This window comes from Pteropus medius, unplaced genomic scaffold, assembly GCF_902729225.1.
Source record: "Pteropus medius unplaced genomic scaffold, Ma_sr-lr_union100, whole genome shotgun sequence".
NCBI classification, from domain to species: Eukaryota; Metazoa; Chordata; class Mammalia; order Chiroptera; family Pteropodidae; genus Pteropus; species Pteropus medius.
The window spans coordinates 21118094-21144798 of NW_024346667.1; the positions used below are offsets into that span (position 1 = coordinate 21118094).

General features: G+C 33.3%; 1 long non-coding RNA gene, 1 other non-coding gene and 1 pseudogene across 2 annotated transcripts in view; 1 reads left to right on the forward strand and 2 right to left on the reverse strand.

The window, feature by feature from the left end:
- Nucleotides 1–387: 387 nt before the first annotated feature.
- LOC120613439 (uncharacterized) overlaps nucleotides 388–26705 on the reverse strand; it is a 182419-nt gene continuing 156101 nt past the window's right edge. The window contains exons 2-3 of the long non-coding RNA XR_005655704.1: nucleotides 25783–25856; nucleotides 388–893 (exon numbers count right to left, since the gene is read on the reverse strand). This is a non-coding gene — a long non-coding RNA (uncharacterized LOC120613439). The remainder of the gene's footprint in view (nucleotides 894–25782; nucleotides 25857–26705) is intronic.
- LOC120613617 (uncharacterized) lies at nucleotides 19064–19182 on the reverse strand (annotated as a pseudogene).
- On the forward strand, nucleotides 19349–19467 carry LOC120613581 (5S ribosomal RNA). The gene has a single exon (XR_005655737.1). It is a non-coding gene; the product is annotated as a 5S ribosomal RNA (ribosomal RNA).

A 26705-nucleotide genomic window follows, 5' to 3' on the forward strand; every position in this document is an offset into this window, starting at 1 on the left:
ATCCCTGATACATCTTTGTGTATCCAAAGTCCGTCTTCTTATAAAGGTTGGGCTTGGGATCAGCCCAACAGCCTCATTTAACCTTAATCTCCTTTTTAAAGATCTTATCTCTAAATACAGTCATATTCTGTACATGAATTTTGAAGAGGACACAATTCAGCCCATATAATTTACCTATTCTGTATGATTTTAAACCTTTGTAATTAGTTAAAATTTACTTTATTTTTCAGTTTTGCTCAATTTTAAAAAATGTTTCCCATGAATTTGAAAATAATATGTATTCTGTAATAGTTGAGTGCATTATATATATATATATATATACATAATTTATGTTGTTTGTTAATTGCACTTTTAGTTTGTGTTCTTTCTGATTTTTTGTCTACTTTTTCAATCATTACTGAGAGACGTTTCTTTAAATCTCATACTCTGATTTTGGGTTTGTCTATTTTTCCTTTAGCTTTGTCAATATCTGATTTTATCTTTTGAGGCTAGTAGAACAATTACATCTTTCTGATGAATCTTTTCATTATGAAATATCACATCTTCACTTTTTATTTTGAGATAATTTCGAAATTACAGAAGTTATAAGAGCAATACAAATAAATCTCATATTCCTTTAGTTCAGTGAACTCTTCAAGTTTGCCTCCTCCTCATCTCGATCCCACTAACGTTCTTTATAGAAAATAATTCATTGCAAAGGCTGTGCACTGTCTTCACTTGTCACCTCTCCCTAGTATTTCTCAATCTGCAAAAGTTTTCTTTCTTTCTTCCTTCACAATTCCAGATATTGTGAACTACCATTTATACTCAAAAAAGAGTTTAATGAAAATATTTGTTATAGTATTTGTATATGATGAAGTCAGCAGAAACTGAAGGCAGCTCATTTTTATGCCCTGAAATAGAGAATAGATACTCATAAACTTTTGAAAGGAAAGCATGTATTATGTTATATAATTGAGAGGAGTATAGCTTCTTGAATAGTGGAAATAGAGTAATTCTAAATTTAATTATATTACATTTATTTATTTAATGTTGCATCTACTTTGGCATGTCAAAACAGAGCAGGAATTACAACATATTATAACATGATATTTGATTTTAATGCAATCCTATAAGTTAGGTAGGGCATGGATTATGTTAAACTAAAAATAAAAGGCCAAAGTGATTTGAGATCAAAAAGAATAGCAATTCTGGGAAGCACTGTTTAAGTAGAAACCCATATGGTGTTCCAATTATGAGGTGAGGCAAGGAGTATTTATGAGAAAGGGAGGGAAATAATTACATGAATAGAAAATAGGAATTTCTGTTGGTGCTAATAAGCAAGGGAAGGAATTTCTATAGGTACAAATATGCTAAATTACTCCCTAGCTATACATGATGGTGCTAATTCTAAAGAATGTCTTTAATTTTCAGTCCTCATAGTCAAGATGTCTGCTTTCCTGTTAGCTTTACAAATGGTTGTTTGTATGGCAATGCTGGTTTGGCCCAGTCCAGAGGTTATTCTGCCCAGTTCAAACATTCCAAAGGGTCAAGGAGCAAGACTGCAAGGCAATTCCTCTAGGATGGCAGCTCTGACTCCATTTTAAAATGTCTCCATTTATATTATTTTTCTCAATAAAATTGTGTAAAAAAATTACTGAGCATATACTCCGTACCAGCTCCATAGAAACATAAATCACACAGGGGGTTTCTGTTCTGGAGGATACAGTGATAGTACAGGTGATACAGTGTCAAGTCATAATAAGAGTAAACCATGAAGCAAACAGAAGCAAACACTTGATCCAGATAGTACAGGGACGTAAAAACTATTGCCGCTGACTGATAGTGTCAAGGGTGCAGAGTGTGGGATTTAGAGAGGAATTTGGAAAGAGGAGATGCCAAAGCAGGATTTTGAATCGTAAATTATATCTATGATAAAAAAAAAGAATGAGAAGGCAGAGAAGAGACTCTATGTAACAACCTACATCTAGTAAGATGCAGTTTTATTTATTTACTTATTTATGACAAAAGGTCTAAACTTTATACATGAAAAGTATATATACTTATGTAAATATGACTACTTAAAAATACCAAATAAAATTTAAAAGTGCCTTTTTTGAGAGTTTCCATAGCACCTTGAAAATGTTTCTGTATTTGTGCTAGTTTGATTAAATTAAATTGTGTTTACTTGCCTGTCTCATCAAATTCTAAACCAGTTGTGGACTGTTTTGTTCTAAGATCGCACATAATGCTAAACACACTTAGGAGATTCTTAAATATCTATCAATTGGAATAAGAACAGAAAAGAAAAACAAAAGCAGAGTATCACCCTATTCCTCACAATTTAGGATTTCTCTGTAAACTGGTGGACTGAGTTACGTGTGGCTCCACTGGTGGCCTCTCTCATTTCTGTTTTCTTGGGTTACTCCAGTCATCCTAGACCTTAGAATAAGCTTGAGGAGATGTAAGTACCTGTAATATTGAGATTTATGTTAAGAAATGTATATCTGATTCTCATCTACCTGTTTCTGGCCCCTAGCTCTTAAACTCATTGGAATTTCCTAAGTAATGGGAGCCATCAAGGAGTCTTTTGTTATGTTAATGAAATGACTTTCAGAAAGCCCTTAATCCAAAAATGAGGCTGGTTCCAGCAGGCCTGACCTTGTGATTTGAGGATTAGAACTTCCAGTCCCACCCTAACATCCTAGGAGGGGAGAGGGGCTGGAGGTTAAATCAACAGTGGCCAATGATTTACTCAATTGTGCCTATGTAATGAAGCCTCTATAAAAACCCAAAAGGAAGAGTTCAGAGAGCTTGTGGGTTGATGAACTTATGAAGGGGGAATCGTGAGCTCAGAGCATGGAAGCTCTGCGCCCCTTCCCTATACCTTGTCCTAGGTATCTCTTCCATTTGGTTGTTCCTGAGTTGTATCCTTTTATAATAAACCAATAATCTAGTTAATAAAATGTTTCTCTGAGTTTTGTGAGCCACACTAGAGAATTAATCCAACCAGAGGATGGGATTATTGAAACTCCTGATATGTAGCCCGTAGGTCTGAAGCACAGGTGGGAAATTGGGAAGGGGGGAATTTTAATCATTAAACTTATAGATGGTTTCTATCATTTCTCTTTACATCTTTATTGGCAAATGAGGTTATGCCCTTGCTTAACTGCAAACGAGGCTGAGAAAAATAGAGAAGTCTAAGGATAATAGTGAGTTCTGAAAATCTCTAATGTGAAAGGTGGGCAATCTTTCAGTAGCCTTAGAATGGGTGCTGTTGATTCTCTGCTGCTTTCTTTATAATTCACAGATACCTTGTGCTCATTGCTTTTAACCTAGGACTTACTTGAAATTCTGAGACAATAGGAAATTTTCTATTTCATACAAATAATAAATGCAAGAATTGTACATTTACCCTGGCCTTCTACCCCATGGAGAATTTCACTTGAAAGTGGTCATCTTAGGATGTCTTCCTTGGTTTTGGCATATGTTGATCAAAGGGTAGATTTTTCTAACAAGCCCCAGCTTGATCGGCCCAGCCTTCTCTGACCCTCCTTACCCTCTGCCCTTCAGGCTCAGTGGCCTTCATTCACTTTCTGTCATTCTCCACACTCTGCTCCTCTGCATTCACAAAGCTTTCTCTCAATTTTATGTGATTTTTTTTCTCCTTACCTAGTTTAACATCATCAAATTTCATCAGACTTTCTCCTAACACAGATAAGCTCTCACTAATATTCCATACTATTGCAGATTTTTCTTTAATTCAAACTAATAGACCGTTTATTTTCTTTCACCCTGCCTACTAATGTTTGCAGCTACATGCATTCTTGTAAATCTTTAGTTAATGTTTATCTCCCCTTTTAGAATTTTGTAGCCATGAGGTTAGAGACTATGTTTGTTTTGCTCAAGGTAACATCTTTGTTGCTTAACAAGCACTTAATAGTAGTTTGATTAATATTTTTTGATTGAGTGAACGAATGAATGAATGATCTCAGACAAGCCTCACTTACCCCTATTTGTAAACAGGGGAAATTTCTAAGGCCCCTCTACAATTCAACGATCTCCGCTGTAATACAGAGTCAGAAAACACTGACATGAGGATGAATGTAGGAATCTTCTTTAGAGAAACCCCTTCTTTCAGACTGATTGCTTTCCCTCTCTGATAAGTAAAATTCAGAGGAAGGTTCCTCCCACCACAACATGGCTAAGAACTAGATGGAGCACTTGGCTGATGTTTTCTGTGGGTAGCTAGGCAGAACCCTGACCTTTGCAAGGAATTTTGAGGGAGGTGGATAACTCAGTTTCTTTGCGCCCAAGACCAAATTTTCTCCTAATATACTTTGGAATGAAGAAACGAAAAAACAACTGGATAATGTTTTAAAATGGTACCCGTTTACTTTTTCCTCCTACTTTATCTTCTTCCCCCAAAGGAGTTCCACTCTTGAATAGTTTGCTTTGCCTTTACATGTGTGTATATGTTTGTGTGTGTGTGTGTGTATATGTCTGTGTTACTTTTAATTTTTTCCAAGTTTGGTATTAAGTTGAAATGAAATGGAACTGGGTTAGAATCAATCAGGAAAAAATAAAAAAGCACATACACAAAAAGAAAACAATAGAGATGGAATGAATAAAAGCTTCCATTTCATGTTTACTATTTTCTCCTCTCTCTCCCTTCTCTGTCTCTGTCTCTCTCTTTTCTACCGTGCACCAAGTATCCCCATTCCATTCGCTTACCTCTACATAATCCTTAAGGAAACAAATGGTGGGAAAGTGGCAAAGAGCCAGTCTCTAGGATTATAACCCAGAGGAGGTCAGGTGAGGATGGGGGCCGAATAACACTGAAGTGCTTTCTCTAGACCAGTCGCTTTAGACATGGAAACCCACGGAATTCTCACAGAGGACCTGTTCTAGAGGCATATATTATTATCTTCTCCTCATTTTCTAGGTGCAGAACCTGAGGTTTCGAAAAAGCATTTTTTTTTTTTTAACTTAAACAGTAGGTTTAAGTTAAACAGTCAGTCTGGGTCAGAGCAGGAATCTTAATTTTCTCATAAAGAAATATGACTGTAGAATTAAAAAATAAAAAAAAAAAACAGTAGGTAAATCTCTCCCCAGCCGATTGTATGGTATAAGAGTAGAGCTAGATGTGAAATGTTTGACCTAAATTGCAGCAGATTCGCTAATTTCAAAAAATATTTAAGAATTTCACTAGGGAAGTAATTCCGTTTAATGCTTAGGAACAAAAAATGGAAAGAAATAAAGAAGACAAACCTAAAACACAATTACTATACCGATACTGGGATGCCCTGGGAATTGTGATTTGCCAGCACACCAAAGGCCATCTTTGCTTCAGATTTTCCAAATGAATTTTCGTATTTACTTGCTCTCATGGCAAAACCTCTCAGAACACTCCTTGGTCATTTGAAAATCGATGTTGACACAAGCTTTGCTAGAGTTGCTTATAATTCCATAGTAACCACGAGCCTCTCCTAGCAGTTTTCTTGGCTTTATTCATCTGTTTGCCCTTCATTTTAGAAATCTGCAACAATGTTGGGTTTGTATAATCTCAGTTCTTTCCTTATGCCCAGAGGCCAAAAAGGAGAAAAACTGTGGAGAACTGGGGAATTCTCAGACAAATTGAATGAGAAAATTGAGGCAATTATCTGAATAATACATGTAAAAACCTGTTATCACTCAGAATGAAGGGTAAAAGACTTCAAATTTCTGTTTCATTTGGACTAAGTAGACTTAGAGAGATTGCAATCTTTTCCTTCTCATGCATAAATCATTGAGTTACACATTTGCAAGGATGAAGGTGTCACTGAAGTACTTGTTTAAAAATAAATACCACTTTTCACAGAAAGACTAAATTCATTCTCCAGGGAGCCTGTAGTCATGGTAATGACACTTCAAAACTAAAGAAAACATTTTCTTTAATGAAGCTACTTATTGCATGGTTTACATAAATACACACATTTTGCCTATTTGAGTATTTAAACCATTAAATTAATGCTCTTGAACATCATTGTTCATGGTTCTTAAATTTCTTCTCTTCAAAATTATATGTGCTTATTTGATCATAAAGGCTGCTATTATATATTAATAGATCAACTACTAAATCCAAGACTCATCAGTTTTATCTGACCAAAAAAATTATAATATATGCAAAGAACGTAGACTTTTTTTTTCATATTTGTAGGTAAATTGTAATGGATTATTCAGTACATTATTTGTATAGTGAGAATTTCACTTTTAGATTTTTTTTGTTCATGCATAAATCTTTTTTAGTTTTTAATGTATGTTTTCCTCTTTATATAACTTACAGTCGATATGTGACATATTAATATGTATTTTATAGAGCTCATTAAGTGTATGCACCTGTATGTCCTGTTTTTCACATTTCACATATCTTGAGTATTTCTTTTATCAGTGATACCGTATAAAAACTCATTTAAAATAACTAAATACTATTTAATATTCTGGATGTTAGGTAATTCATTTAATCCTTCACTTTATACTTAGATATTTGAGTTTTACATGTGATAATACTCATGAACTGTTATTCTAATTTATTAAAATATATTTTTTAAAGAAAGATGATAATTTCTTATTGTGAGTGTTTTATGTCTTGATCTTTTTTCAAACAGTACAGCAGAAAATACCAGCAATGTATTTTTTCCACTTTCTTCTAGAACTTTAATTCATCTATCTTATCATTAATAAAAGAAAATTTGATTTTTATTAATGAAGAACACCATAAGTGCCTGGGACATTAAACGATGCCTTTATTTAAAAGTGTTGTAAATAAAATGATAATGTTTAGATATTTAGATAATGTTTAGATTTCCCACCTCCCATAACAATTCATAACACTAATAACTTCTGATTCCTTTGTTTAATTCTCTCTTCCATGTAAGATTTTACTAGGAACATTTCTTCTTAGGAATTGAGACAGAAAGAACTTTCATTCACTCTTACTAGTTTTTCTGTTTAGTGATTTTGGATTCAAAAAATAAGAGACCCTCTGCATTTTCTGAAAGTACTGCCGGGCCTCTCCCAAAATATAATGGCAAGTGGTGAGTATGTGCTGAGTCCACCTCTATTCTACCCCCTCAGCTCACTAACATTTTCCTCTTTGGAAGTTCTCAGCAGCAGAGACTAGCTGCTCTGGTATAACAGAAGGAAAACCGATTGTCTGTGTACCTACGAAGGCCTTTCTGTTTGTTTTCAACAACTGTTTAGATCTTCGGTAACAGACGAGAAAGAATTCCTGAGGTAAATAAACTTTGATAATCAGTATCTTTAAGACTTTAAAACCACAAACAGCTATCGCTTGGAATGTACTAACGACACAACTTCATTGCTTGGATTGTGCTGATCACTACTCATAATTTTATTATTTTTGAAGCTTCGTCAATGTCTAGTGCTTAGGAAGAAGAAGGAGGAAGGGAAACAGGAGAGGGAAGAGGAAAAATTCTTCCTCTCCCTTTACTCCCATATTTGGTATAGAATCTGAGTACAGAAGACAGAAAAGTTGTAGATAATGGATAATGACAGCACCAAAGCAGGAGGCTGAAAGTCTCACTTTCAAATTGGTCACACAGTTGACTCTCATTGGGGATTTTTCTAAGGAGTCACATGTAAATTTGGTGGTTATTCATTGATGGACTGGCACTGCCTGTTCTTTGATGAGCCTGGGAATAGGCCACTTTGAGTGGGCAAGTTCCAAGGAGGTAGTTACAGAGCAAGTAATTTAGAGAGAAGACAGATAAGAAGGGAAGAAATAGGAAGGTCCAAAGGGGATCTCTTGCTAAACAGAAAAGAACCGAAGAACATCCATCAGAGCCAGGGACACAGCCATGCGTCAGTAAATACTGATGGATAACTGTGTGACAGCTTTGCTTGAGAGCTTGTCTTAAACCATATTTTTTGGCTTTTGCCCTGTTTACCATTAGAGTTCAAGGGAACATAACTGATGAAGAAAGCTGTGAACAAAACACCCTGTTTAATTAATCCCCTGCTGGTTTTGTCGAAGACCTGTTTCTCACCACATACCCTCTTCAACAAGGTTGGGCAAAATACAGAATAATGAATTTAGCCTAGCATCTGTTAACTTGCCAGTTATTTACCATACTTTTTTCTTCTTAATTGTCGTCTTTTTTTAATGAAGATTAAAAAGGTGTGACTAATTTATAGGATGGGGTCATCACTTTTCCTTTGATTACTTTCTTCTTTAATAGCTGTTTGCATGCACACATGCCGAGCGAACATGTTTTCAGTTTTCTGAAAATGAGCATATTTGAAATATATCTTGAGATTCTTGGCTTCCTTGAAGCATTTGGATGTATCTCTTATCCCTACCTCAGAAAACCTCAGAAACATATGTTACAGGAGAAGAACATAGATAATTTATACATTCAGAATATTTTCTAACCATATACAAAATGTATTATACTGTCATCTGGCAGTGTGATTGGTTGCAGTTAAATGTTACGCAAAATTCGAATATTCTATTATTTCCTATGAGCCTTTTTAAAACCACCCTTGGCTTCTTTTATTTTATATCAGGTCTATTTATCCTTATTGTTGGCTAATATAGCAGTTGCTATAAGAACATGTGGACATAATATACCTTTTTATCCAAAAAATATGCCAATAATTACCGATTTAGAGTGATACGCCTTTTTTTTTTTTTGGTCCAAAAATCTTAAATAAATAATAAGTTTAAAATACATTTTGGGGGACTTACCATATGTCTACTAACTCATACTCTAATTGCTGTTACATGTATGATAAGGAAGCCAGAGAATGCCATAGAAGCATGCTGAAGGATTAGAATTTTTCTGTTGCTCATCATACCAGGGAGATGATTCTATTGTCCTTTTCTTTCTACTATTATTCCAGGTGTTCATGGATTTAGAGACATAGGCTGCATGAATAGCACTGACCATGGCATGGCATTTTAAAAATTGCAGCAATCCTCAAGATATGGAAGCAACCTAAGTGTCTACTGATAGATGAATGGCGATAAAGATTTGAATATTACTCACTCATAAAAAAGAATGAGATCTTGCCATCTGTGATGGGCCTAGAGGGTGTTATTTTTCAGGGAAAAAAAGATGAAGGGAAGTAAGAGGTATAATTTTCCAGGCATAAAATAAATAAATCACAGAGATGTAATGATGTAATATACAGCATAGAAAATATAGTCAATAATATTGTTGTAACCTTGTGCAACGTTAGATGGTTATTATACTTAGCATGGTGATCACTTCATTGGGTATATTAATGTTGAATAACTATGTTGTATACCCAAAACTAGTATTGTATATCAACTATGTTTTAGTAAAAAGAATGGTTTAACATTACAAAATTAATTAATACAGAACATGCATATAATATTGTTGGATGAAAATATTAAATATCAAAAGGGTTTTAAAAAGTACATTTTCCTAACTCAGGTAAATCCTGAGTGATTTTGAGTATGAAATTTTTTAAATGATTGAACCAACAACCTCTTGAAGCGAACTGCCAATTACCAGTGTACTATAAAACAAAGAAAACAAAAACAAAAACTCAAGATTGGAAGTATTCATATAATCGAATCCTTTCATATGTGTGGTAAAAGTTACTGAGTAAGGAAAACTCAAGTCACTTTCTGAAGATCATCTGGCTGCTTAATAGTAAAATTAGACATTTTATAACCATATATACCATCGCTGAAGAAAAGAACACATATAAATAAAATATAAAAATTATATTTTAAAAGCATATTTCAATTTAAAATATTAAACCTATTACTTAATATCTTAGTTTTTTAAAAGGAATTTTTGCTGTTTTCTTGGATTTCCCTGATTTTATTTACTTTACTTGCATCCTAACAATCTTTACCTTTTGAATGCTAACGTAATAAGAACTAATATTTCCCTTTGTCATTTATGACATGTCTGGGACTCTGTGAGCTCAGGCAAAAAGTAGCTCAGAATATATTACAATAAATTTGATAAAATTGATATTCTTAACCAGTGAATATAATCAATATGTGTCATTTTTGCAATATAATGCCATATATTTCCCAAAAAGCTTTTGTTAGAATTTTATGTAAATGGAATTATACATTCTATAAGGAATCATTTTTCTTCCATGTAAAAGACTTGCAATACTATTTCTTGTTGTGTGAGTCTGCTTGAGATGAATTCTTACAGCTTTTTTTGGTCTGAAAAGTCTTTTTTTGCCTTTGTTTTTTAGAGATATTGGTATTGTGTATAGAATTATAGTTTGATGACTATAACAGGCTATATAATGTCCTCTCAAAGATGTCCATGTTGGGAACCTGTGGACATCTTGACTTACATGGTAAAGGGGACTTTGTGGTTATAATTAAGGATTTGGGAACAGGGATATTTATCCTGAATTATCTGGATGAGCCTAATATAATTACAAGTGTCCTGATGAAAGAGAGATGTGAGGGCAGAAACAGACAAAGAGATGGAGGAAGATGGAGGAAGGGCCCCTGAGTTGAGAAATGCAGGTGGCCTAGAAGTAAGAAAAGATAAAAGAATGAATTCTCCCCTGGAGCCTCCAGAAGGAACACAGTCCTGTAGACATCTTGACTTTAGTCCAATTAAACTGATTTCAGACTTCTTATCTTCAGAACTGTAAGATAAAAAAGTTCGCATTGCTTTAAGTCACTGCGTTTGTGGTGATTTGTCACAGAAGCAATAGAAAATTACTACACTAATTATCTTTTACTACTTTAAATAAGTTCCTCCACTATTTTCTCACTTGCATTGAGAAATCTGCTGTCATCCTTATCTTTGTTCCCTTGTATGTAATGTGTCTTTTTCCCTTGGCTATTATTAAGATGATAGTATTTTTATCATTGGTTTTGAGGATTAGATTATGATGTCATAGTAGTTTTCTTCGTTTTTTTTTTTTTTTGCGCTTAGAGTTTGTTGAGCTACTTGGATCTGTAGGCTTTTAGTTTTAAATATTAGGCTATTATTTCTTCAAATTTTTTTCCTTGTCTCCAGCTCTCCCTTTTTCCTTTTCTTCAGTTAATTTAATGAAATGTATTTTAGACCACTTGACTTTTGGATTCTTCTTTTTCTTTGTGTTTTCATTTTAGAAAGTTTCTACCCCATGTCTTCAGGATCACTGACCATTTATACTGCAATGTCAAATTCGACATTAATTCTATACGAAGAGTTTTCTAATTGTTGGATTTTATTTCTTCAGGACATATTTAAAAAGTTTTAGAGTTACAAAAATAGTGTGGTGATTGTACAGAGAGTTTTCATCTACTCCCACACTCATTTCCTCCTGTTAGTAATATCTTATATTGTTATGGTGCATTTGTTACAATTTATAAACCAATATTTGTCTATTAATATTAACTAAAGTATATATATTTTTTAATTTCTTTAATTTTACATAATGTTCTCTTTTTGTTCCAGGATCTCATCCAGAATGTCATATTATATTTACTCAGTGTACCTCCTTAGGCTTCTCTATGACAGTTTTTCAGATTTTTCTTGTTTTTGATGACCTTGACATTTGGAGTACTGATCAGATACACAATTTGGAATTGTGTGATGTTTTTCACATGATTAAACTGGTGTCATGAATTTTTTTTGACAGAGAAAAGAAAGCTAAAGTGCCATCTCATCACACCGTATGAAGTGTATATATTACCAACATGATTTATCTGTGTTGATGTTAACTTTGATCACCTGGCTAAGGTCGTGCTTTTCAGTTTCTCCACTGCAAGGTTACTCTTCCTCTCTGCCTTCCATATTGTACTCTTTGGAAAGAAATCACTATATGCAGCTTACACTTAAAGAGTGAGAAATTCTGTTCCACCTCCTTGAATATCTTCATGAGTACATATATAAATCATTTGGAATACTTGTGCATGAGAAAATTTTCTTTTCTTCCTCATTTATTCAATCATTTGTTTATATTAATATGGACACATGGGTATTTACTTTGTACTATAATTCAATACTACTTTATTTATTTTGTTGTTCAAATTGTCTTGCTTTTGATCTTGGGAATCTGCCTGTTGGCTCTTGTGTTCTTTACACAAGATTTCCCAAATATTGTTTTTTTAAAAGTATTTTTTAACTTTTCGCTCATATTGTTCATTTCTTGGCCCAAGAATTAGTGATTTCTTCAAGAAGTCCTGATTTCTTTTATGGAAGAATGGTATGAGAAACCAAGATCCGGGCACTAAGCGTGCTCATTGCTACCAAAGTGTGAATACTTCTAAGCCACCTGAAATGCCAGGCATGCAAATGTATGTGTGTATACTTGCCTGTGTATATCCACATATTTAAAAGTATTTTTCATCTTAAAAGTATTTTATCTTTATCTATGTCAAGCTACATTGACATCTCACTGATGTCATCTGTCCAATGTTCTTTTACTTTGGATGTTGTAGTTTTCTCTAGAAGTTTGATATGAATGTTTTTCCTGTATTCTATGCTTCTACTTATCTTTTTTTAAACACAAGAAATGTAGCTATATTAATTATTTAATATGCCTTATTTTTAACTTTAGCATTTGTGGCAGTTATGGGTCTGTTTCAGCTCATTGTTCTTCCTATTACAGCTCATGTTTTGCTTATTTGCCTTCCAGGTAATCTTTGATTAGATGGCAGACATTTAGAATTTCACCTTTTAGATATTGAATATTTTTACATTCCTATAAATATTCTTAAGCTTTGCTCTGGGATGCAGTTGAGTTCCTTAGAAATAATTTAATCATTTTAGTTCTTGTTTTTATGGTTTGTTAGGTGGGTGTAGATCAATGATCAACCTAAAGCTAATTATTTCTCACTAGTAAAGCAAGAAATTTCTGAGTACTATACCCAATGCTCTATAAATTATGAGTTTTTCCTCTGTTGCTGGTTTGAATAAGCATTATTCACAGTTTTTTCTTATTACTGGGCATGTAAGCTTTTTAGATGCTTCTTTCTCCAGCTTTGAATAGTTTCTTCACATGTATGCAGTGATCAGTACTTTGCTAAATATGCGAGTGGGACTCTGCAGATCTCTAGGGTTTTCCTTCTGTGAAGTTTTTTTCTCCAGTACTGCTGCCTATGAATTCTAGCCATCTTGGTCTTCCTGGAATCTCTAGATGTATCTCCAGAATTCAGAGAGTTCTTCAGGTTCTGTTTAGGTTCTTTTTCCCTGCACTGTGACCTAAAATTCTCTCAAGGAAACAAGCTCATCCAAATCATGGAACTTACTTTGTTTGTTTCTCATCTTTCAGGAAATATTGCTGTTATAATCTCCCTTGTCTTAAAAATGGTCATTCTGTATATTTTGCAAGTTATTTGTTTCAGGAAGCAGGGTAAGTTTAGTCCTTGTTATTCAATCTTGGCCATAAGCAGAAGTCTTACATCACATTTTTTTGTTGTTGTTCTGTCTCTATATGTTTTACGCATCAATAAAAATCTTTATCTCTTTAATAAATTCAATTTATCTGTTTCTTATTATTTTTTCCTTTATGCTCTAAACATACTAGTCATTACCTTCATGAAAATTTATTTTTTTCCCTGCTTGGTTTTACCTTCTAACTATTATCCAATCCATGTCTTTCAAATCTCAGATGTGCATCTTGAAAGAGTAGTCTATCCATATGCTTCTATCCATACCTTCCTCCATATGTTTCTCTTCTTTCTTAAGAGATAAGAACAATCCGACATTTTCTTCAGCATGATCTGGCTGCTGAGTGATTCATACAAGTGAATATTCCTTAGTCAATGTCATAACAACTTACATGTATAAAAATCTGTTTAACACTTTTCAGTCTTTATTGGGTTTCTCTGCTATATTTGACATTGTTGACTATTCACGTCTTCTTTACTGTTCGTCTTTTTACTAACAGTCTATTCATGGCAATTTAGGCATTCTTTAAGGTGATTTTGATTTCCTTTGGGGACTGGTGACTCCCTTTTGTCTTCCATTTTCTCCCCTTTGAAATGAAATGAATGTAAATGTTATATTATGCCTGTCTCACAATTGTATTCTGGGAACTGATAAACTGTTTTCTAATTTCATAGATTTACAGAGAGTACGAATTTGCTCCCCAAGATAGACTATACCAAGGGCCTCACCTGTACCTGATTTAAATGATTTAGATGATAAAATTGGGATTGTTGAGTAGATGAGAATTAGACAGGAATATTTGTTTGTTTGTTTGTTTGTTTTTGACTTTCAGTTGATGCTATAGTAAGAGAAGAGCTTTGGGGATCTTGGGATAGGGAGATCTTGAATTTTGCATCTAATTTGTTGGTAGAAAGAATATGACCTCTTGAAGGTGTCCATGTCCTAATCTCTAGAATATGTGAATATATTATATTACATAGCAAAAGAGAATTAAGTTTACAGATGTAATTAAGGTTGTTGATCAGTTTACTATTAAGATGGGGAGATTGCCATGGACTGTCCTGCTGAGTCCAGTACAATTACTTGAGTCCATAAAATCCAAAAACCTTTTCTGGTTGGGTCAGAGATATATGGTAAAAGAAGGAGAGGAGATTCAAAGTGTTGGTGGGACCCAGCTGGCCTTGAAGATGGAGAAAGGATATTCTTAGCTTTTAAGATGACCCAAGCAAAGGAATGTGGGAGACTTCTATAAGGTGAGAATGACCTTCCACTGACGAACATCAAGGAAAGAGTGTTTTAGTTTTATAGCCATGGGGCACTGTTCTGCCATTAACTAAATGAGCAAGGCTTTCTAAATCTTCCAAAAAAGAAACACAGTCATGTTCACGCATGTAGTTCGCTGAGACCAAAGTGGGACTTCTGGCCTAAAGAACTGTAAAATAATAAATCTGTTTGATCCAGGTCACTAATTTTGTGGTAACTTGTATGGCGGCAATAGAAAATTTTCTCAGTCTTTAATAATGTTATTCTAATGATACTACTACCTTGCCTAAAATGAATCTTCAAAGGATCAAATTTTCTTGCTTGGAGTAAAATATAACACCCCTCACAGATTCACCTATACCAACTACACCCGCTTCATTTCCCACTATTTCTGAAATTATGTCTTGCAATGAACTTATAAAAATAGTTTTGCTCTTTAATAATAGTTTAATAATTTTTCCATGTTATTTCCTCTGCTTAGAAAATCCTTCTAGTCTCTCTATGCACTTTTAATCTTCAAACAAGGTTTAGATCATATGTTGTCTTCTGTGTTAACTACTAATTCTTCCATGGACATTCTCTTTGCTCTTTCCTTTCAGACTCCATTGCAATTTGTTGGAACCCACACACTAGCATATGTCTCAGTATGTTATAATAGATATACATTTATTTCCTTCAATAGATTGAGTTCCACAGGGAGGAATGGTTCTAGGGAAGAAAATATGGACTATGGACCCACTAACAAAAGACTCAAAAGACTGCTTGCTACAGAGCACTGTGATTAAAGGGCTCAATATCTTACTACTCTGACAGAGGGGTTTAATAAAAATTTTTTTAAAAAACTAGTTTTTATTACAATAAAGATATTACATTTTTTTAGATAAGGTTAATTATTAAGTATTTCATTCTCAACTTTCAAACACAAACACACACACGCACACACACCACCACTTCTTATGTCTACCATGATTTAGAAGTACATTGACAGACCTTGTTTTATAGGTGATCTCTAATGACAAATAAACTAATCCACAATAAGACAGGAAATTGCAATTATTTAGATAAGCCTGATTATTTAAAACTTTTAGTTATATCTCACCATGGAATTAAAGGCTTAAGAAATTTAGATGCTAATCTGTTAGTCCCCCTTTATCTACTGGGTATATATTCCGAGATCTCCAGTGGATGTCTGAAATTGCAGACTCTATGTATGTACTAAACCCTATATACACTGTTTTTCCTATAAATATGTACCAGTGATAAAATTTAATTTATAAAGTAGGTACAATGAGAGATTAACAATAATAACTAATAATCAAATGGGACACATAATATATGGTAATAAAAATTAGGCAAATGTGTGCGTGTACTCTCTCTCTCATAACTAATCTGATAAACTAAACAGGTAAAAACTGACTAGCAGACAGGTTATTCATATACAGTGCTGGACAAAGGAATGACTCATATGCTAGGTGGGATGAACCATGACTGCCTGGGATGGTGCAAGATTTCATTATGCTACTCAGAAAAGCACACCATTTAAAACTTATGAATTGTTTATTTCTGGAATTTTCCAATTAATATTTTTGGACTGTGGTTGACCATGGGTAAAACCGAGAAAAACCGAGGAAAAGTGGAGACTGCTGTATTATTTTTATTACATATTGATGAGGCTTAAATATTAGAAAGAAAATAGTCATTTTTTTCCTACTGATGATTATTCTTGACAAAATATTTCTGGACATCTATGTTGATTTTTGCATAATTATAAGTTCGAGGTGTTAATATTACCATTTGAAAAATTGGGATTTTAAAATTTCTCTTCTCTGTATAATTTATGACTCTATTTATATGAAGTCCAAGAACTGGCACACATCACCTAAGGTGGCAGAAACTAAAATATGCTGGCCTCATTGGGAAACATAGGCTGATTAGAAAGGGATAAGCAGAAGCAGAAATTATTGAGAATATTAAAATGATTTGATAACCCCAAAGCAACTAAGGACATTATTTGAATCATTTTATTGTTTTTATTTCTTCTCCCTTTTCATTACTTTTTCTTCTGGGCTGATGTGGCCCTTAAAGCAGAATGTTGATTATGGGAGTTTTACTGACAGGCTGCTCTTGTGGAAACCTTTCAAATACTTTCATTTTCCTTAATTTTGAGAACATTACACAAACCTGTGAATATTTGCATATAATAAATGCAGTATAAATGCTAAGTTAGTTCTTTTGTGTTATGTGTCACATATAGAGAGAAAAAATACAAGTAAGTAAATATCTCCATTCATTATTTCTTAGTCATTAACAGACTTTCAGTAAACATTTCTTTCAATAAGTATTATTTAAAATAAACGATGACATATAACTTCACTCACTTCAGATAAAAACTATTTGAACTAGCTCCCTATATTCTAAGAGCATGCTTCTGAAAATTGAAATATGAAACTACATACCTTGAAGTTACATTTTTGCCTTTGCAAATTGATGTAATTAATCAATAAATTTAAAGTAAAGTTAAAGAAGGTGATAATGACTTTGCCCATAGTAATAAAACTCATCATGTTGGAGAAGAAATGTGCAGAAACTGAAATGATTCAACAGCTCTAATTAAGGCAGTAGTGAGAAATGCAATTACAGGCAGAATGCCGAATGACCTAATTCTTCCTCGCTTTTCCACTTTTGAAGTAGCTTCACCAAATGAGTTGCCCTCTTCAGTGTTCTATGTTTATTTTTTAAACCCTGATGATTAATACTTAAAATGCAAGTGAAAAAACATAATAAACAAGTCATTTAAAATACCAATGCCTGATTACCCGAGTGTGCTTCATGTTGAATTAAATAATACATTGCTAATGTCACTGAGCAGAATATTAATTGTACGTATGAAACTTCCAGTATACAATATTCTGGCACTTGAGTTCAAAATTAAATTCAGTGTGATTGTTTTAAGGAGCTCCTCTTTGTTCTAGCCACAGGCTAATTCACCCTAATATAATTACATGAAACTGGGCCATACTTAAAATGACATACATACTTAAAACTAAAAGTAATGCATATCAAAGAAGAAATATCAGTTAGTAGAAGAAATGCTAAGTACTCATTCGTTTTTTTCATGGCTTTGTTATAGTTTAAAAGATATTGTCAACGAGGACCGCTTTAGACCCTGATTCTGCAAGCATTTCCAAAAGGAAAGGAACAGGGAATGAGATAAAATAAGGGTCAAGAATCATCAAGTCATAGGCTCCTAAAAGCATAAAGAAGAAGAGTTATTTCAAAGTCATTTAGCCAACCTCCATGCAAAGAGGTAACTTTGCCACACATTATCGCTTTCTGTGAACTGGCCAGATTTAAGCTCCCTGAGAGCAGGACCAAGTATCTTTGGTTTTCTCGATTTTGCAGCTTATTTTTCTGAAATGAGAATTAAGCTGTCCTTGCCTAAAACTGGTATAGAAGGAATATGAAAGAAATATGTTCCTCACTCTATGAGTAATTTTTTAGAACAGCATATGATAAATAGACTTTTGTTACAATATGATTTAACATATCAGAACTGAATAAAAAATATAGCCAGGAATAATTTCCTCTTGTTTATATTTCTTAGCTTGGCTTGTTAGCTTGTTTAATTTTTCTTGAGTGTTTTGCAAGAAAGACTTTTAGCGGGTAGGAGGCTGGCTATCTTTCATTGGAGGCCAAAGAAATGCGGACTTTTGTTCTGCAGCCTGTCTGGGAGCAATAAACTCGGAGAGAATAACTTAGAAGGTAAGTGATTAACTTCTCTTTCTTCCTAGAAGCACTCATTTATTCAGTCTTGTACCACAGCTCCAAACATAGTTCTTAGTATAATGAGAGATAAATAACTGTGTTCATAGAATACCATATCTTCATTGCCAGGAAACCATTGTTGCAGTGTCTCAATATGTTCCCAAAACGAATCCCTGATTTTTAAATACAAATACAGCAAATAGATCTATTTCTTTGTCTGCTAAAACCATGACATTGAACTTGAAAGCAAGAAATAAGGGATACTAAAAAGTAGGACTTTTTAGCTATCATTAGTAAATAATAATTATTATTATAATTTTATATTATCATTTTACATTATTAGATCATATGGACTTCATGAATATGTCATACTTTATGAAAGTCTTTTCCTTTTTTTGGACAGTTACATTTTGTGTTATGTATTGTTAATATTATCTACATAAATCTCTCTCTTTTTCAGGATATTACTTTAAATTTATACAAGTGAAAATACCTGGTAAAGATGCAGAAGCACTTGAAAAAGTCATGACACATAATGTAAATGTGCCAACTAGGTATAAAGTTTTATCCCGGCAATACAGTAACCACAACCATTTTCCCTGAAAATACTGGACATTATCTGTTTTTAAAAGTCTTTAATATTTCTTTTCTTTTTTTTTTTACACCTACAGCACCTGGTCTTCCTAGGTGGTCTCCCATCCAAGTTCTAACCAGGCCTGATCCTGCTTAGCTTCTGAGATCAGACGGGATTGGGCTTATTCAGGGCAGCATGACCATAGACTAAAAGTCTTTAATATCTCATAGGTAAAAATAGTAATATGTTCCATAAATTTGTGTTTGACCATTTTTTTTTCCTTTTTTTTTTCTATTTTAGTTATTGGTTGTTTGCTATTTTCTCCCCCTCTCTCAATTTTCTATTTTGGAAATTGTCTTTTAAAAAGTTGGTAGTCTATGGTCATGCTACCCTGAACGCGCCCGATCCCGTCAGATCTCGGGAGCTAAGCAGGGTCGGTCCTGGTTAGTACTTGGATGGGAGACCACCTAGGAAGACCAGGTGCTGTAGGCGTTAAAAAAAAAAAGAAAAAGAAAAAGTTGGTAGAATAAGAAAGGATTGCCTTTGTGTACAAAGCTCCGTTTTACCCCTAGTTTTTTATTTTCTTCAAATTTAAAAATCAGAAATTTCTAAGTTTTATATATTTAGATGCTTTTTTACATTTTTTAAAGATACATGCACACACTCACACTCAAACACATTGAAAAAGTTAAATGAAATGATTGAGAAACAGCTTGAAAATCTTTATTCCAGGAACACCTCTAATTATCTCATCACTGGCATTTTATTTCACTATATCATCATGCCTATTTTATTTCTTTTTGGATTGCTTCTAAGATAAACTAGAGTCGATTATCAAATCACCATTTTAAAACATTAGAGAGCTTACTATCAAGCCTTATTATTTATTTCAAGAATACAAATAACCATGAGAAGCAAAAGAAGAGAAAGAGTTCTAAAACCATCAACGCTGGTTCCCAGATCCTTCTTTTCGGCACGTCAGTGTACTCTCTGGCATAGATTAGCATGTGAGGTCTCTAAGCAATATATGCTTACTTAAAACCATAATTGTTTTAATTCTACGGTGAGTGTTTCCATTTTATACTCTTATGGTTTCATAGCTTATGTGACATTTTTTCCCCAGAGGTATGCCCCATACATCCACAGATTCAAGCTTTGTTTACTACAAGCAAACCTAAGCAGATCAGGAACATCCCACTAAAGTAGCCCACAGATTGAGACTCTCTCTTTAGAATATGCCATTAGTGTGTTTGCAAGGAGGTTTGTCATTTGGAAGTTTTTAAGGAATTTTGGCCACATCAACTACTTTCTTTCTTTCAAGCCATGTGAGTGAGCTTTGGTATGGTTCTTTCCTAAGCTGATCCTAGAAATGACAACAGCCCTGTCCAACACCTTACTGATAGCTCTTTGAGGGACCTGAGTCAGAGAAATCTAGCTAATATTTGCTCAGATTCTGATCTGTCTAAACTGTAAAATAAGAAACATTTGTTCTATTAAATGGTGACTTGTTACACAGCACTAGATAACTGATACATATTTTGGTACCTGGAAGTAGATCGTTGCCACAAATACGACCTAAAATGTGGGAATGGCTTTGTATCTAGGCAGAAGGTAGAGGATAACATGATTTTCCAGAGCTTGTTAGAGAAAGACTAAATTGTTTTGAAGAGACAGTAGAAATCTGGACTTTGAGGATGTTACCAGTGAGCGCTGAAAAAGAAGTAAATAAATGTTATTGGAAACTGGCAGAAAGGGGAATCCTTGACATGTAGTGGCAGAATGTTTAGTAACACTATCACATGCAGTAACTTGAAATGTAGAAAATGTGTCTAATGGACTGTAAGATGTAGCTAAGGAGATTTCCAAGCAGTATGTTGAAGGTGCCACTTGTTTTCTTCTTCCTGTCTGCTGTAAAACATGAAAGGAAAGCAACAACATCGAGAGCAGGATTGTTTAACAAAAGGAACCAGAATTTGTTGATTTTGAAAATTTTCAGTCTCTCCAACTGGCAAATGATTCTAAATCAAGAAATATTTTCTGAGAAAATATCAATTCCATCGCACTGCTAAAAAGCATGGTCGACAGATGAATTTGAGAGTGTTACTATCACATCTTTGGTCAAAGCTCAGAAAGATTACTTTTTGGTTTTGTTTGGCTTTATTATGCAGACAGGCTTCCTCTGGGTAGGGGAGGAGACGGATTCTCACAGCTCAGATTTATATCCTTCCAACTTATCAATAAATCATATCTTTCTTTGTGCTTTATTTCTTTATAAAATGGAGATAATCGTATCCAGCTCGTAAGGTTGCTGTAAAAATTGGAAGAGTTATACAATGGTTCCGAAGAGTAGCTGGCATATAATAAAACTTTCTTTGGCTCTCCAGACTGCTTCTCCCTTCAGTCTGGACTCACATCTGATTGCTTTTTTGAGATTTCCATTTGATGCCCAATAAGAATCTCAAATTAACATTTTCTAAAATGTGCCCCTGGTATCTTCTCCAAACATGCTTTTCTCATGGTTTTCTATCAGTGTACTCAATTTTTCTAGTTCAGGCCAAATCATCTTTGACTACTGTCTTTCTCTCATATCCTACTTCGAATTTGTCAGCAAGTCCTGTCAGTTCAAGCGCTCTGTCTAAAAAAAGTTTCTATGCTGATGGAAAGGAGCTATATATGTGCTGTCCTAGATGGTACCACAAGCTCTTGAGGCTACTGAGCCTTTGAAATGTGGCTAGCATAATTGAGGAACAAAATTTTTAGTTTTATTTCATTTTTAGTAACTTAAATTTAAATGACTGCACTTAGCCTTATTTGATGACACAAATATATCTTCAAAGTATATTTAGAATTTCAGCACTTCTGAAGAATTCCATTATGAAAATCCTAATCCAAGGCACCTTCTATTATCTTGTGATGTTACCAGCCTCTTTGGTGGTCCCTTCTTTCATCACTGCCATCTTCATGAAGCAGACAAAACAATCTTGTTGAAATCTATGTGACATCACAGCAGTACTTCCTCAAAGCCTTCCAGAGACTTCCTTCTCATTCAGCAGAAGTCCAAGTTACCACAGCCCCATGTCACATGCCTCCTTGTTACCTGATTTTTCATCTACTATGTCTTTTATTCACTTCACTATAGTTACATTGACCTTTGCATCATCAAGACCATTCCCAATAATTGCTTTTGTCCCTGATTTTTCTTCTTTCTGTGAAGTTCTTCCTCTAGGCTTCCACATAGTTTGCTCTTTTGGCTCTTTCCTCACATTTTCACTACATTTCTGTCTACACTTTTAAATTTTTCAATCCTCCCCCAACAGTTTCTATCACCTTCTTCTAATTTATTTTATTTTTATTTCTTAGCATGTTACTAACATTTGAAATATTTTACTTATTTATCATTTTGTCTGTCTCTTTCATCAAAACAAAAGCTCTATGAGGGCAGTGATCTCCATTTGTTTTATTTACTGCTGAATTCTGAGTACCTGGAACTATGCCAGTGCATGATAGGTTTTCAATAAATATTTGTATCATTTAGGCAGATATGCTAATATTCTGCAAGACCTATATATATATATGGACTCCTTTAGTCTTATAAATATTTGCCTACTATGGGTATATGTACATGACTTCCATCAATTAAAGTTTTCAAGCAAAAGATTTGAATTCTAACTAAAAAACATGTACACACATCATCTGAAAACAATCATGATAATATTACTTTAAAGAAAACTTTTCTTGGTATTTAAAGTCTCTCAAGCATGCTCCCTTGTAGACTCCTCCTATAGCAAAATATGTTTACTTATTTTAGACATAACTCATATGTAGAACATCAAGATAAACAAATGTTATGTTTCCATAATATACTGTTTTATACTATAATGTAAAACTTTTTCATATTTAATGAAATAATGCTAAATCAACTCTCCCTTTAAAAGAAATCTTTTCTTGAAGTTTCTCCCTAACAGAGATATTAGTTCTTATGTTTGTTATGAAAAACATAAGTCCCAATGACTGTATTATCTTCTGAATTTGTTAGAATTATTTAAATATGAGAATATATGATAATATATTATAATGTACTATTACTAAGATTTAAGAAAAGTAATTAGTTTTTGTTGATGTTCAGTTCCACTGCTGTCAATGCTTGCGTGCTTATAAATAAATTGATATTCAAAATCCTAAAGTGGTTGGAAGATAATTTCATTGAATTAATAAAACCCATAGTTCCCAAACTGCGCCACGAGATATTTTAAATTTTCAAAAGAAACATAAAAACAACATCTGTGGGACACCATCCAGTCTCCTAGGTAAAGGTAGTTCACAATTTCAATGTTAGATCATGATACATTCCTCTCAATGATGCCGTATCTTTATAAAACTGGTTATTTCTTTTTTTTCTATAATAAAAGCCAAATACTGTCAGAAAATCAGCATGAGACAAACCATGAAAATGGCAATGTCCAATCAGATTTCAAGGATTGAGAAGTTGTGTGGCACATATAACCCATTAGTAAATGATTGTGGTTATTTAAAAATAAAATAATTTTTTTTTCTAAACAGTGTGTACTGTTTTGTACTTGACTACTAAGTTGTTGGGATATTAAAACTTATAAGTTGTGTAGCTAGCTACTTAATAAATTAAACTGTTAGGGATTTCTTTTGCCCTAGGGGCACTGTAGAAATATTACTGATAGAAATTTTGAGAACCTGTGGAGTCAGATTATTTGTTTTCCATTTTTACTTTTGTTATTTACTGAAATTCAGGTTTTAAAAATGTTTTTCCAGTTTTATTGTGATATAGACATATATCACTGTATAAGATTAAGGTATAGAGTATCATGCATACTGTGAAAAGTTTAGTTAGCATCCATCATCTCAGATAGATCCAATATAAAGAAAAGGCAAAGAAAGAAAATAAAATGTACTTGTTAGGAGAACTCTTAGGATCTCTCTCTTAACTTTCATACATATCATACAGCAGTTTTAACTATCATCATTATGATGTGCATTATCTCCCTAGTATTTATGTGACTTGTAACTGGAAGTTTGTATCTTTCGAATCATCTTCCTTCAGTTTTTAATTTTTATAACTCTAGGAAATATTTATAGGAAAATGGTTTGATGAAACTGTTAATATTGTAAGAAGTACTTATGAAAGTGAATTTGTGGTCCTGACCACTTTCCATTTGTTTATCACTAATAGAACTTGGAAACAATATTCAATTTGGATTTGTAACAAAAGATGACCAAAAATAGTGAGGTTTTAGTTTCAGAAAAACATCAAAACATTGTTTTGAAACTCTTTGAATTTAACGAAACCCAATTAAATTCTGCCAAGGCACTCTTTTACCCTAATTTTTTACAATCTTGTGTATTTGTGAAGAAATATAATCCTTATGTTACTGATTCATTTACACTTAACTCATCAAAATGTTCGCTAAATGCTACAGCATTTGATATCCAAATAGCTTTATAAGAAGCTACATCTGGAAATTCTAAAGTTTTATAAATCACTCTTGAACTTCTTTTCTTTAAACCAGAAAGTCACATTTTCCCAAAACTTGTAGTACTGGAACCTCAATTTGACTTTAATTTGATATAGTTTAGAAAACAAGTGGAACAAACTAGTGACACCTTTCTGAGTGTTCCTCTTTTAAGCCATTTTAACATGGTAGGTTTGAGCTGCCCTTAATGGAATATTCCTTCAATAATTAAAACCTAAGTAATAGTTAAATATTTTATATACACTGTCATTTAATGGAAATAATTCCACTCTGAGAATGAAAAAAATTGCATCTTAATCAATTTGCCAGCTCTCTTAGTAGATGAATTTAACATAATAAACCACATTGGCTAATTAGTTATCTTATTTTTCATTAGTAAAATCTTAAAAACCAAAAAGTTGCCTCTGTCATTTTAAGTATAATAAATGTTTATGCCCTCAAAAACATGTCCCGCAGCAAGCAATAGTTAACATGTTAAAAAATAAAAACTTTTAAAAATATGTGAGCTCATATCTGCAAAAGAATTGTTTGTTAATCACATTGTGTTATTTGACCTAACATTTTAGTGTTTTCAACATAAGGCATTAATGAAATAAAATTAAACTTTAAGCAAATACTAAATGTGAGTAATCATTTCTATTCAGTAATCGGCTCACTAAAACAATGTGTATTTCCCTTAGATACACAAAGACTGTGTAATAACATCAGGATATTTATTAGGTTAAACCACATAAAGTTGTTACTTTTAGGTTAAAAAATGGTCAAATATGGGCAATTTCACATGATAGAACTTGTATCTGGTAATAAATATGACAATATGGATAGTATTGTCTCCAGAAGAATTGCCTTAATAAGTCTAGTTTACATATTTTTAAAAGGCTGTTATATTATTTTTATATTTTTCTAATCTAGATGTTTTCTTAGAAATCAATCTGAAAATGGCATCAAATCTTTTTAGTTCTTCAAGTCTATCGGTCAAGATAGGCAGGTTCTGTATTCCCCCCAGATGTCGGTGGATTAAAAAATAATAAACTTAGTTTTCACTTGAGCTACCTGTCTGCTCTGCATCTGTTGTCTTCAGTCTGGCCCTAAACTTATGGGCCAATGACAGTCATGGAGGCAGAGGGAAACATGATGAAGGACAAACCGGCTCATAAAACTTCTACTGGTAAGTCGGACAGTTCGCTTCTGCTCACATTTCATCGGCCAAAGCAATTTACATGACATACCACATCTATGGAAGTAAAGAAACACAATCCTGCCAGGTGCCCCAAAAGTGAGAGAGGAGAATTGGAATTCTTACCTTATGTAAGATCCTCCTCAGAATGCAGACCTTCAGTGATGTCTGATGTTATTCCAAGCACAATGAAAAAAGATCTGTAAATATTAATAAAAAATGGATGTTGGAGTTCTAAAAATTCACTACGCATAAAATCTAGTAAAGCAGGAATAAAAATGCTATGTAGGATGAGGAAAGTATATTTGTATCACTATTTTATTTGGACAAACTAACTTTTCTAGGCTTAGATTAGGTTAACACATACTGCAATAGGACAGGATCATATAAACCAGTGGATGTAATCTGAAACAGAGTGAGATGATGATGCTTTATGAAGCCAAATATATTGTTGACTGTGGCTTGCCATTGCATCAGTCCCAAATAGTCAATTGGCCGACACCGATTCAATCGATACTCAGGATGGGTGGGAAACAATCAAGCCAGTTATCTGACTTTAGGCTTTGTGTGCGGGGGGATTTATTGTATGTTTACATAGACACACTCTCATATACATTTTTCTTTCCCTTATTATTATTATTATTTTTTTGGCTTTTATTTGCAGTTATAGGCTCTCAGCACACTACATAGCCAGGACCATAAATAAGACTCCACCACAAAATTTAGCATTTTGTTTTGTAAGAAAGCAAATTGTAAACATAAGATGATCAAATAATTCATATGCTAGTAGGACTAGATTCCTTGAGGAAATAATTTTTACATGAGACAAAAATTTTCAAGAAAAAAATTATGAATAATAAAAAAAGTTAATTTACACAAATTGGACCATGATTAATAAGTAAAGATTCAAATGAAATACTTTAGAGGTAGAACACTAAATTTATTTAAATTAATCAGTTAACCAATTTGAATGATTTTAAAGTAACAATTAATGGCACATTTAAGAATCTTATGAGCATCAATATTGTGATACTCTAACTTTCTAAGTA